Here is a 13,425-nt window from a genome sequence, read left to right as displayed (position 1 = left end):
AAACCCACTGGAGCTCCTTAAGTATATCCTTACGTACAATCCAGCCTTCATTATATAAGACACTTCCCCACTGGCTCCACGGGAGTCTTTAGACCAGAGCTTATATCTTCTTATACAAAGAATCTGTATAGGCCAAACCAAACTAAAACACAGCTTCTTGATCACATCAGATGTCCAGCGTATATGTCAAATATATCAGCGCCAACTAACAGTGAAACATATTCTTACCCAGTGTGATCAATTCAGTGAAGTAAGACTACAGTCAAATCTCAAACCGCAACTAATCGATATTCTTAGTGATTCCAACCACACTCTTAGTCGGCGCACACAGTGAAGGCGGTTTCCGCTTACGGTTAAACCGCGCGGACCTGCTTTTAAACGTTTTCAAAATGAATGCACGTCTTTAAATGTACACGAACATAGTAAAAGCAGGTCCGCGCGAGCCAACCGCTTTAACCCGCCTGAGGCTTTTACTAGAATGAGAAATTAGTTTTTTCCGCGCGGTTTTAATGTTTACTCCAATGAGAATTTAGTTTATTCCCTCTTTTATAATAAGAATTAATAGTTCTCCATGGATCAATTTTATAAATTGTACATTATAATAAACAAAAGTAATAAAGTCAATCTTATTGAAACCGTAATTTTGTGTGACTTAGGTATTTCTAAAATAATTCCAGTATTAACTATTAACTAAATAAGTACTTGAAAAATAAATTTACAACAAAACTACTTACCTCAATGTTATAACAAGCCTTTCTTCCGGAAGGATAGCCTGCTTATGTAAATTACACCAGTTTTTAATTAAACGATACTCCTTCTTCTTCTTTAAGTGACTACCCGTTCCGGATGTTGGCGATCATCATGGCTATCTTGACTTTGTTTAGCGCAGCGCGGAACAGTTCAGTGGTAGTGCTGTTATACCACTTTCGTAAATTTTGAAGCCAGGAAATGCGTCTTCTTCCCGGTCCTCTTTTACCATTAACCTTCCCTTGGAGAATCAGTTGGATAAGGCCGTAACGTTCTTGATTTCTCATTACGTGTCCTAGATATCCTAATTTTTTTGTTTTGATGGTTATGAGAATTTCACACTCTTTCCCCATTCTACGCAGGAATTCCACATTAGTAATTCGGTCAACCCAGGATATACGTAAGATGCGCCTATAACACCACATTTCAAAAGCTTCGAGCCGATTCATACATAGATACAACAGTTAGTGTCCACGCTTCCATTCCGTAGAGCATAACTGTTAATATGTAGCATTTCAACAGACGGTATTTTGTTTTTAATGATATGTCTCGACTGTTGAAAATGGGTCTCATTCTAAAGTATGCTGCTTTCGCTTTTATTATTCGCTGTTTAATTTCTGTTGAGTAGTCCCATTGGCTATTTAAATTCGTACCCAGATATGTATATTGCTCAACTCTTTCGATATTCTGTTGGTTGACTGTAAGTTGAGCATTTAATATTGTTTTTAACGATACTCCACTTTCTCCAAAATATATTTAAAAGTCTCTTGAGTCATTCTCATATACTGGAAGAATCGTTCATTATCTTTTAATTTTTGAAATAGATAATGATATTCTCCATAATTTAATCTTTCTCGATTAATAGGATGTACATCAACTCTCTTTCTTTTCAGGTTAGTTAAAACAGAATCTAAAGCAATTATATCGTCATCGGAAGACCACATTTTGCTACAAGTAGTAGACGCAACTGCCAAATTTGAACGAGCTCTCTCGCTTTTACCCGTCTTGACTGTGTTACCATACCCGCGCGCGAGAACTGCGCGTTTTGCCCGTAAGCAGGAACCCGCTTCCACTATGTGTGCCGCCTTATGCCCGCAAACACATGCAAATGTATGCGGTCTGTGATTACGCAATGAAAACGTGTTGTACTTATATGCCGCTACAAGGAGTTATTTTTATAGTCTTCAATAACATGATTTATTGCTCAAATTTTTTTAGCAATAACTCTTAATATTGAAATAACTCCTTGTAGCGGCATGTGTGTACAACACGTTTACATTGCATGATCACAGACCGCATATAATTAAATGTGTTTGCAGGCATAAGAGCGTTTGTTATTGCCAGTGTGTGTGCATAAATATGTATTTGTCTGTGGTTTTGATTTATATGTATATATTTTTTTAAATATTGCCTTGAACTTGATGGATCTTTTTAGCATCTTCTTTACAACCAGACATTGTTCTAACTCTGGATTTTATTTGTAGCATTTAGTTTACTTGTAATCATTGACCTGAATATGCTCTGCATATTATAGAGCGAACCCGGTCGTCGGAAGTTAAACAATTAATGATTGCGAGTACGTCAGTTTTTTTACTCCATTTAAAAAAAAATATCATTGACAATGATTTGTGTAATTAAAATTTTTCTTACCAAACAAAATACCTTGTTCATTCTGCGCAACATATTTCTCAACCAGACTTATCCCTTTACTAGGTCTAAAAATAGAGGACTCAGTTTTAAGAAAAGTGCCGAAGCACTTACTGTTCTTGGCGTAAATTAAAAGAATTTATTTCCAAAAAGATTTAGTGAGTTTATCCGGGAGCATTACGAGATTTGATGAATGGGAGTGAACTCGTTGGAACTTGTTCAACAGGCGTTTTTTATTCCTTTTCGCACTGCGGCGGTGCCGGTGTCTCATATTTAGATGCCCTACTTACCGAAATACATCTTTGAATACTCGAAATTTTGAAATAATGTTAGTTGAAAAGGTTTGTGTGTTTTCGAAAATTCATCCTTATGACTAACGCAAAAACTATACGAGGAAGATCGGGGAAGTTACATAAATAGAAATATAAATAGTAGAGTTCTCACTTTAAAATATGCAAGTTTGAACCATGTGGTTTTTTTTTAAATATTGCGAATAAAAAAGAGATAAGTTGTTCGTCTAAGTTAATAACCTTTTTATTATAATATATGGAGCGGTCATTCTAGTAGATTATAGGTCGCTCAGGTTCATGAGCTCTTTTAATCCATTTTCTGCGGTGGATTGGTGCGCATAAGTCCTCTTAATTATCCTTTATAGATTTTCGTGTTTTTTTGGTTTCTCTGTGATCTGTTTCCATTCTTTCCTATTCTATATTTTTTCTCTCCAGCCTGTAATTTCCATATTGGATATATCCTCTCCCAGTTGATCTTCCTATCTTATTTTCGGTCTTCCTCTAGGTCTGTATATTACTGGCGTCCAATTTGTTATCTGCCTAATAGTCCAGGAACCGAAGCTTTTCACCCCGCAATTTTTACAGAATGGATCGATTTGCTTGAAAATTTGAGAATAAGTAGTGGATAGTCCAAGGATCAAAATCTATATGATGCCGAAAGGCGCTTTTATTATGGGGGTGGTTGCCACCCCATCTCGGGGGTGGAAATTTTTTATTATATTTTGACAGCAAAAGTTGATAAAAACATTCATTCTAAGCAAAAAATGTTGTATACATTTTTTTGATAAAACTAATAGTTTTCGATTTATTCGCTATCGAAAGTGTTAGTTTTGTATGGAAAAAATCAATGTTCTTCTATAGTATACTCATTTACTATTCACTCAATGTTTGTCGTAGAAAAACAATTTTTACACCAAGTTCTTAAAAATTAAATAACCTACAATTTAATTTTAAACATTTCTTCTTATCTTTGATGCTAATCTTTCTATTCTGAAGAAAATGGCATTTTTTACCAAATTGCAAACATTCGTTATTTCCTTTAAACTTCAGTTTTTTTAAAACTAATCATTCTAAGCCAGCCAAACTTCTAGAATCTATTAATAATACACAAATAAAGAAGAATGAATAAGGCCAATGCCTAAAAACACCGCTTACTTGCATTATTATGCTTACAATTGAATTTCTCCTTTTTTTTCTCAAAAAAATATTTTGATTTTTAACCGTAACTTTTTTATTTTGTATCTTAAAAAGTTTGGTATAAAAGAATTTTTTAGGTTTTTACAAGATCTACAAGCCTATTAATATTAAATATTATTAAAATCCTTAGTCACAAAAAGAGGTGACTTTGAAAGGGTTGGTAAAGGTGGCTTTGCATGCTATTACAAGTTTTAATTGTCAATAGCTCACTTAATTTTTGTCATAGAAAAATTCTTTCACACCAAATTCTTGGGAACTAAATTAGCTACAATTTAATATTTGCACATTTTTTCACATCTCTGATGCTAATCTTTCTATTCAAAAGAAAAGGCCATTTTTTCCAAACTACAAAAATTTGTTAATCGCTGTTAACTTCATTTTTTTTAAAACGAATCATTCTAAGTCGGTCAAACTTCTCGAACTTATTAATAATACATAAATAAATAAGACCAATTAAGGTCAATGACTAGTTTTAATTAGGGTGGTGGTTGCTTCCGACCACTTTTGCGCTGAGAAAATAGGGACTGACATTCTTTTCATTATAAGTCACTTAATTTCTGAGCTAGACACTTCTTTTTTATTTCTATAGATAGATATTTTTAAATTCTTTAAATTAGTTTTACAAGTTATTCTCGAAAAATGCATATTTTTCCCGTCTTTTGACTTTGAAACTACAATATTTAACATTTGACAAAGGAGAGCTTACATATAATAAAGTATACCTTGATTACTGTTGGTCATGAAGAAAATTAAAAAAGACGATTTTGTTTATTTTTTCAAATAGTACATTTTTGTTAAGTAGGGTTGTTTTGATAAAACGAAAACTTTTGGAGTTATTAGCAGAAAATTTATTAAAAACATTGATTTTTCGATATAATACTAACACTTTCGATAGCAAATAAATCGAAAACTATTAATTTTATCAAAAAAATGTATAGAACATGTTTTGCTTAGAATGAACGTTTTTATCAACTTTTGCCGTCAAAATATAATTAAAAATTTCCACCCCCAACAGGGGGTGGCAACCACCCCCATGGTAAAAGCGCCTTTCGGCATCATATAGATTTTGTTCCTTGGACTATCCACTACTTACTCTCAAATTTTCAAGCAAATCGATCCATTCTGTAAAAATTGCGAGGTTTTGTCCTATTTCAAGCTTCATTACTTGGACTATAATTAGTTCATCCGCTCCTCTTCTTTGGATGTGGCCAAATCATTTTAGTTTTTGTGCATGATTCTCACTAAACCTTCTCCTTCCATTAGCTTTCTTATTTCGTGATTCATCAGAATTCGTTTTTCTCCTTGATCTGTTTTGGTTGGACCATGTATTCTCCTCATAATTTTTCTTTCTATTATTCTCAATTTTTCTTCATCTTTTTTGCTAAGGCACATTGCTTCTGCTTCATAGGTGATAACTGGTCTAATTGCCGCTCTATATATCTTTGTCTTTGTTTTCTTGCTCAGGTTTTTATCTTTAAGTAGCTTGTGGTATTTCCAGAATGCCCTATTCCCTGCTTTAATTCTTTCATTTATCTCTTTGCTTCTTTTATTTTGACCTTCTTCTATTTTTGAACTATCACTCCTAAGTATTTAAAGCAGTCAACCCTTTGGAATACATTATCACCTATTCTTATTTCTTTTATTCTATTTGCTTGGTCTTGATTTCTCGTACTTATTATTAAGTATTTTGTTTTTTTCTGATTAAATATTAATCCCCCGATTTTTGCGTTTTTTGTTAATGTTAGCAATGCATCTTCTAGACTTCTCTTGTCACGGGCTATCAAACCTAGGTCATTTGCATACCCTATTATTTGTGTAGAGCTTTGGAATATTATCTTTTTTGTTAGCCCTGTATTTCTAATTACTCCCTCCAAGGCTATATTAAAGAGCGCTGTCGATAGGCTGTCACCTTGTCTTACTCCATGTTCTATATTGATATTCTTTGCTTCTCCATCCACTGTTTTAACCATTGCTGTTGGGTCCTTCATTGTCATTCTGGTCAATCTTATTAATTTTGCAGTTATAAGCATATTTTTCATTTCTTTTTATAGCTGTTTTCTGCAGATGCTGTCGAAAGCCTGTTGGAAATCAATAAACAATATGTGCAATTATATGCCATTCTCGTAACTTTTTTCAATTGTTTGCGTTAAAACGTGGATTGCATCAATTGTTGATCTCCCTTTTCTAAATCCCTGTTGATACGGTCCTAGGTTTTTTTCTGTGTATTTGGTTAGCCGATTTCTTATAATTGTTGTCATGATCTTATATATTGTATTTAATAGCGTGATTGCTCTATAATTGCTGCAAAGCGTTGGGTCTCCTTTTTTAAATATTGGTATAATGAGTCCGTTCTTACATTCTTCAGGAATGTATTCCTTTTCCCACATATTGACCATTAATTTATATATACGGTTTAGAGAAGGTCATCTCCATTTGCAATCAATTCATTGTTAATCTCATCCGGCCCTGGAGTTTTGTCAGAATTGAGTTGTTTTACTACTTCTATAAATTCTTGGTAGGTAGGTGCATCTTCTTCTTCATCGCGGTTATCTGTTATATCATATTCTTCTGCATAGATTGCTTGGTTGCTTGTATTTATATCTTTAAAGTGATTTTCACATTTTTTTTGCTTATTTTGCTGGTCACTTTGTGACCGTTATATTGTTGTTTTATATATTCAAACAATTTTTTGTTGTCTCTATTATTTGTTTCAATCTGTTGCATTTGATCTGAGATCCATGTCTCTTTCTTCCTTTTATATAGTGTGGCCACTTTTCTCATTTCTTTTTGGTATTGTTTTCTTTTCTCTTGTCAGCTATTTTCAAGCGATTTGATTCGTGCCAACGTTTTAAGCTGAATTTGGTATCGACATTCTTCGTCAAACCATTCTTTAGTTTTTTTTTTATTTTTTTGAGGTTTTATGGTTTGCTCCGCAGCCTCTACAGGGTGATTCATTAAGAATGTCCAATGTCCGAATTATAGATTCTAGACCTCAAAATATTAAGATTTAACCCAAATCGCTTAAATAAAAGTGGCTCGTTACTGAGTTATAGGGTGTTTTATTTAAACATTTAATAATTATTTTCACCCATTACTTTAAAACTATTCCTCGTATCCTTATCATACTTGGCAGAAAATATAGCTACTGGACACCATACGAAATTATGATAAACAAACGTTTCTGCCTACTACTAGAGGCGTACGACAGGGGATAGTGAATGGTTGACCCTTCCCAAATTCTACTCTACTGGCGGAATTGCTATTTTAGTGCAATATTTAGATTTTTCATTACTTTCTATGTAAATAATATACTCTTCATTAGTAGCGATAAAGCCATTAGTTTTCGAGATATTTGAAGTTGAAAATGAAACGGCATAGCTATTTTGGTTTGGTGTGTTGAGCCTGTTCATTTTTAACTTCAAATATCTCGAAAACTAAGGATGCTATCGTTACGAATGAAGAGTATATTATTTACATATTATAAAGTATTGGAGAATCTAAAATTATGCTAAAATAGCAATTCCATCAGTGGCGTAGATTTTTGGAAGGGTCAACCGTTAATTTTCTCTTGTCGTACGCCTCTGGTAGTAGCGAAAAACGTTTATTTAACATAATTTAGCATGATACACAGTTCCTATACTTATTGGTAAGTATTATAACGATATGTCAAATACTTTTAAAGTACTGGGTACAAATAGGTAATTTTTAAATTGTTAAATCAAATATCCTGCAACTCAATAAGGAGTCACATTTTATTTAAGTGGTTTGGATGAAATATTAACTATTTGTACTTGTAGGTAGTGTACACAATGCAATATTATGTTAAATAAACGTTTCTGACTACTACCAGAGGCATACGACAGGGAACTTGAATGGTTGACCCTTCCCACATTCTACGCCACTGGCGAAATTACTATTTTAGCGCAATTTTTCGATTCTCCAATAATTCCTATGTAAATGATGTACTCTTTATTCGTAACGATAAAGTCATTAGTTTTCGAGATATTTGAAGTTAAAAATTAATGGGCACAATGCATAGCACAAAATTGCTGTGCCGTTTCATTTTCAGCTTCAAATATCTCGAAAAATAATGACTTTATCGTTACTAATGAAGAGTACATTATTTACACAGAAAGTGTTGAAGAATCCAAATATTGTGCAAAAATAGCAATTCCGCCAGTGGCGTAGAATCTGGGAAGGGTCATCCATACATTATCCCCTGTCGTACGCCTCTGGTAGTATGTAGAAACGTTTGTTTGTCACAATTTCGTAGGGTGTACAGTACCTACACTGTATGCCAAGTATGATAAGGATACGTGAAATAGTTTTGACGTACTGGGTAAAAATAATTCATAAATTTTTAAATAAAACACCCTGTAACTCAGTAACCAGCCATATTTTATTTAAGTGATTTGGGTTAAATCTTAATATTTTGAGGTCTAGAATCTACAACTAAGAGATTGGACATTCTTAATGAATCAGCTGAGAAGAATAGGTAAAGAGAAGGAAGTTGAATTAAAGAAAGAAAACTACAGTACCTCGGACATGTGATGCGGGGCGAGAAGTATGGCATCCTGCGACTCATAATGCAGGGAAATATAGATGGCAGAAGAAGCATCGGCAGAAGATGAATTTCATGGCTGAAGAACCTGAGAGAATGGTTTGGATGCAGCTCAAAACAACTATTTAGAGTTACTGCCCCAAAAATTAAAATAGCTATGATGATTGCCAACCTTCGTAGCGGAGATGGCATCTGAAGAAGAAGAAGAAGAATGAATCACCCTGTATAATGCTTATTTTTATATTTGTCCATTCCTCTTCTACGTTCGTGCCATCGTACCTCTTCTGTTTTTGTACTAGTTCCTCTGAATACTCTTGTTTTGTTTGTTGCACTTTTAATTTGGTTAAGTTTCACTTCCATCTTTTTCCTACTTTGTTATTAAATTTGATGATTTTCATCTTTATTTTGGCTATTAAGAGTATGTTGTCAGTGTCAGCGTTTGCTCCTCTAAAGAATCTCACAAGATGTGAGAATCTCACATCTTGTATTATATTTGTCCATTTTTTCTAAATTAATACATGATCTATTTGGTTGCCATCTGATCTCCCTGGTAACATCCAGGTTATCTTGTGTTCCCTTTTATGTATAAATTTCGTACTGACTATGTAGGTATAATTTGTTGCTGCTGCCAGATTGCAAACTCTTGCCCCGTTATCGTTTGTGACATTGTGGATCTTTTTTTTACCTGCTACATTTTGACTGTAGCTCTCTTTTCCTACTTGCGCGTTAAAAAACACTTTTATTATTGCCATAATTATAACTTTGTTGTGACTAAGTCTGTTCTTTTTTCAGAACCATTTCTGGCGTGGAAGTCGAAACACCACACATTAGATATTAAAATGTAACTTTCATTACATCACTATTTGTGGTATATAAATTTAATCCCTAAATTAGAAATGCCATGAAAAAGCAGTTCAGAACTTACTTTGAAGGCAGTTAAAATCTTAATGAGCACTTGCTTCTTTGGAGGTGCTGTTCCAACCTTTGGCAAAATGCGCAGGTACTCTTCTACACAAGAAAGGAGATAAATACAAACTCGAAAATTAGAGACAAATATGCATGTTACCCCATCCGTACCAATTGCTTACCAAAATTATTACCTACATAGTTTCTACATGTTCTACATATTCATATAAATCTAAAATAATTTTTATTGTTTCAGAAGTAATAATTTCAATACAAAAATGACTGCTACCACTCTGGATCAACTATGGAAATACACAGGACTCAAGCATATTGGTAAGTGTATGTATTTATGAATTAATACTATATGACTTATCTCTTTTGATGACGTTTCAGCCTACTTAGAACCACATAGATAGTTTATCTACCTCATGAGTTTCCTCCTCTGTCAGTAGGTTTTCAATTTGATGAAATGTTTCTCTTTAGTGAATAGAGTCAAGTTGTCGGCAAAAGATAAGAAGTTCAACTTCCGACCCCTTCTTTGACTTGACGGTATGGTTGTTGACCACTCTCTAATAATCTTCTCTAATGTTCAGCTTAGCAATCAACTCAGTGTACGGATTTAAAATGAATCTGATATTTTATGTCTGAATTTTACCTTTGATATTTCGCAAACTCAACTATATTCCAAGTTTAATTCCCTTGTCTCAAGCAAAAGATTTATAATTTATATTTTTTGTCATTACAAGCTTATGGTGTAGAGGCTCCTTAACAGGAATTCATCAAAGGAATCTTTGTATTAGTGTTAAATATCCGCAAATGATCTCAAAGATACGTAACAAGCGATGAAACCTGTAATGGTAGGTGGGAGCCTTTGTTGGCGTATGAGAAACCAAAAAATGCCGCAGGCGTTCAAAACGTCTTCTACACAGTCACAAGTCTAAGATTGAACTGGGCAAGGCACTTAGCGATAAACTGAAAGATATACAACAAGCCATTAAACGTACAATGCTGAGAGGAAGCTTTCGAAATATATAATCAATATATACATATAAGAAACCACAATAGACAATAACGGAAACACTGATAAAAGCTAGAAGCATTCGAAATATGGGTGTACACCGAGAGATAAAAATTCTTGACATAAAGAAACTTTATTTATATTTAAAAAAGATCGACTTGGCATATTGCCTAAGAAATATATCTTTGTATGTAATATATATATTTTTTAAATATTTCAAATAAATTTTACTATAGCCAAAGAATGTATATATCTTAAACATGATTGAACTATCACTTTCTGGTAAAATTCAAACCCATTTATCAGAAAGAAATTACACTTGATGTTAATTAATTTTATTAGTCATAAAAATATATTTTCTTGACATTACAAAACTATTCTTTCTGAGCAATAATATTTCTTAGTAAGGAATATTATTATTGTACTATTAATAATTAATGTATTTAATGTTCAGAAATATATGTATTTCGCAGATATAATATTTAGAATTAAGTTAATATTTCTTGAAAATAAAGTGATATTACATACGGCGAAATAAATCATTGTGTTAAGGTAACGTCAATATTTTTATTAATAAAAACAAGATATAAAACGTTATTATTACATACAAATATTTTCTCCACTCTTAAACCACTGACTTCTACACAACAATAAAAGGATGGAGAGGCAAATCCAACTTCCTCAAATTTTACTTCTTTTGTTAATAGCACTTTGTATATCAGCAATTCACTAAAACAAAATCGTTATGTAGAAAGAGTAAACTTATTTTAATAAAAAGTTTTTAAAAACATATTTCGATATTTTCGATATTTCGATGAGTATTTATTAATTTTTCATCTTCATCAGGAACAAACTACAAAATTAACTAACAGTTAGGTACAAACATAATAATACAATGACATAACTTACGAATTGTTGTAAGTATGTTATATAAAGCAATTTAACTTAAAACTATGCATGTCGTTTCACGAGAACGTCGAGGGCGGCACTGAGTCAGGTATCTTTTCTCACATGTGTTAAGGGTCAAAAGTTCCAATATCGAGCCATCTGTTTAATATTCTGCTATTTTTAGAATTTTAAAACAATGCAGTAAATTTCGCTTAATCTACTTGTGTCTGATTTGTAATTAATTGAACGTTTATTACTGTTTATGTGGTACATCTCCAGAAACAATCTTTTCTTATAATTATTTTCTGAATCTAAGATCCTGATATCTGACAAATTAAATTGGTGTCCTGTTGTTATGGAATGGTGTGCTGCTGCACAAGTATTTTTGTGTGTACACAACTAACTCATTCCGTTTTCCATTTATTCTTAGATCTCCGTCAAGTAGATATTTTTTCCTTTTTACGCGTAAATTTTATAAACCTTACTATTCTACGCTCATGACTCCAGTGATTTATAAAAAATTTGGTGCATTTTTCTCCACTTTACCTCTATCATTCCCTGATAATTTCCCGAAAATACAAAGCGTAATAAACAATCTAAAATTCAATTATAATTTTAACGATCGGCACACAAAAATCTAATGATATAACGCAATATCCATTCTGACACAAAATTGAATGTTTGTCGTTAAATGTAATAGCTGAGAGAAAAAAGTGCTCTTCTTTTTTATATACCAGAAGAACGTGGCGTAGGAGGGAGTTCATTAAGGGAAAATTGTTTTATTCTTTTAAGTTTGTTATATAATTCACTTTTATTCTTTAAATTTCTTACAATTCAAATAATGAGGTCCTAATTTGGACAAAGATTGATTAAGTGTTATATTTGGTCTGTATTGTTGTATAGCGCCGAAGTATGGACACTAAAAGTGTCAAGCACGAACAGAATTGAAGCATTGGAAATGTGGATTCATAGATGGACGCCAAGATACTTTTGATAGCAAGAAAAACTAATGAGGAATTACTGAGGAAGTTCAACAAAGATAAAGAATTGCTAAAGAATCTTAAACACCGGAAAATTATCTTATCTGGGACATCTAGTAAGAGAAAATCGATATGTAATACCAAAACTGATTCTTAAAGGCTTGTGTAAGACGAAAACAGGTTTCTTGGTTAAAAACATTTTTGTGAATAGACTCCGAGCAAATGCAGGACAATTATTCCAGGTGAATGGAATTGGAAAATGCTGAAAACCTTGAATTATTCATGACTCTTTTTCCGTTCTTTTGTTCGTGAACACAATAGCCTAATAAAATAAAAAAAAATCAAAATGTAATTCCGTACAGGTTGAAATAAATTTTATATCAAAGTTTAGGTGAATACAAAAGATATTTTCAAAAAAGTATCCAAATCATATGAGGGGATCATTATTTAAAGAATTAAAAAGGGGTCATTTTTGCACAATATTTGCTTTTTTAACTGCTGAGGTAATTTACATTTTAATGAAGGTCTTTAGGATTTTTTTTTACAAAGCTGAAGGATAAATTTTTACCTAAGACTTACCAAATTAAATTTGACCTTCTATTTATTTAAATAACTATATATAAAATTTAAAAATCAAATTTGCAAAAAAATATTGTTTGCGTTTTAAATTTAACTTTAACTACACGCGCTGGCGTATTTTGTACGGCAGATATAAGAATTCTACTGCAAATATATTTAAAAATTTAATTTTTGACCTTGTTTATCTCTCTAACCTATCACTGGAATGTGCTTTACAACTTGGTTTTAGTTTCGTTATAATCGGCGTTCTGGGAAGATCGTAATTTACAGTTTATTGTCAGTTGTTTCCGGTGGTGGGCAATATACGCCAGGATTATATTAATATAAGTAGTAATATAAGTACATATTTCAATTGTTTTTTAGTCATTATGGCATTATTGGTCTTTATAAACGATACATTTTCTCCTGTAAAAAATCACATTTAAAAAAATTTTTTATTAGTAATTTTATTAATTATGGAATCCAGTTATTCCACGGTTCCAGTTATAAATCCCGATTGGCTTACTGAGAAGGAACTCCAAGTATTCACTGACGCTGAATAAGGTTTATAACAAACAACTAAGTGTATTAAAAAAAAACAAATCCGCTGTTTTTAAGTGTATTTTCTTGTGG

General features: G+C 32.4%; 1 protein-coding gene across 1 annotated transcript in view; it reads left to right on the top strand.

The window, feature by feature from the left end:
* Positions 1-9,603: 9,603 nt before the first annotated feature.
* Positions 9,604-13,425, top strand: part of LOC114327860 (probable G-protein coupled receptor No18) — a 400,100-nt gene continuing 396,278 nt past the window's right edge. The window contains exon 1 of the mRNA XM_028276573.2: positions 9,604-9,681. The gene's annotated coding sequence lies outside the window, so the exon portion shown is untranslated. The remainder of the gene's footprint in view (positions 9,682-13,425) is intronic.

The sequence above is a fragment of the Diabrotica virgifera genome, chromosome 5 (genome assembly GCF_917563875.1).
Source record: "Diabrotica virgifera virgifera chromosome 5, PGI_DIABVI_V3a".
NCBI classification, from domain to species: domain Eukaryota; kingdom Metazoa; phylum Arthropoda; class Insecta; order Coleoptera; family Chrysomelidae; genus Diabrotica; species Diabrotica virgifera.
The sequence above is the reverse complement of the archived record's forward strand: the minus strand, read 5'-3'. Positions and strand labels throughout refer to the sequence as shown.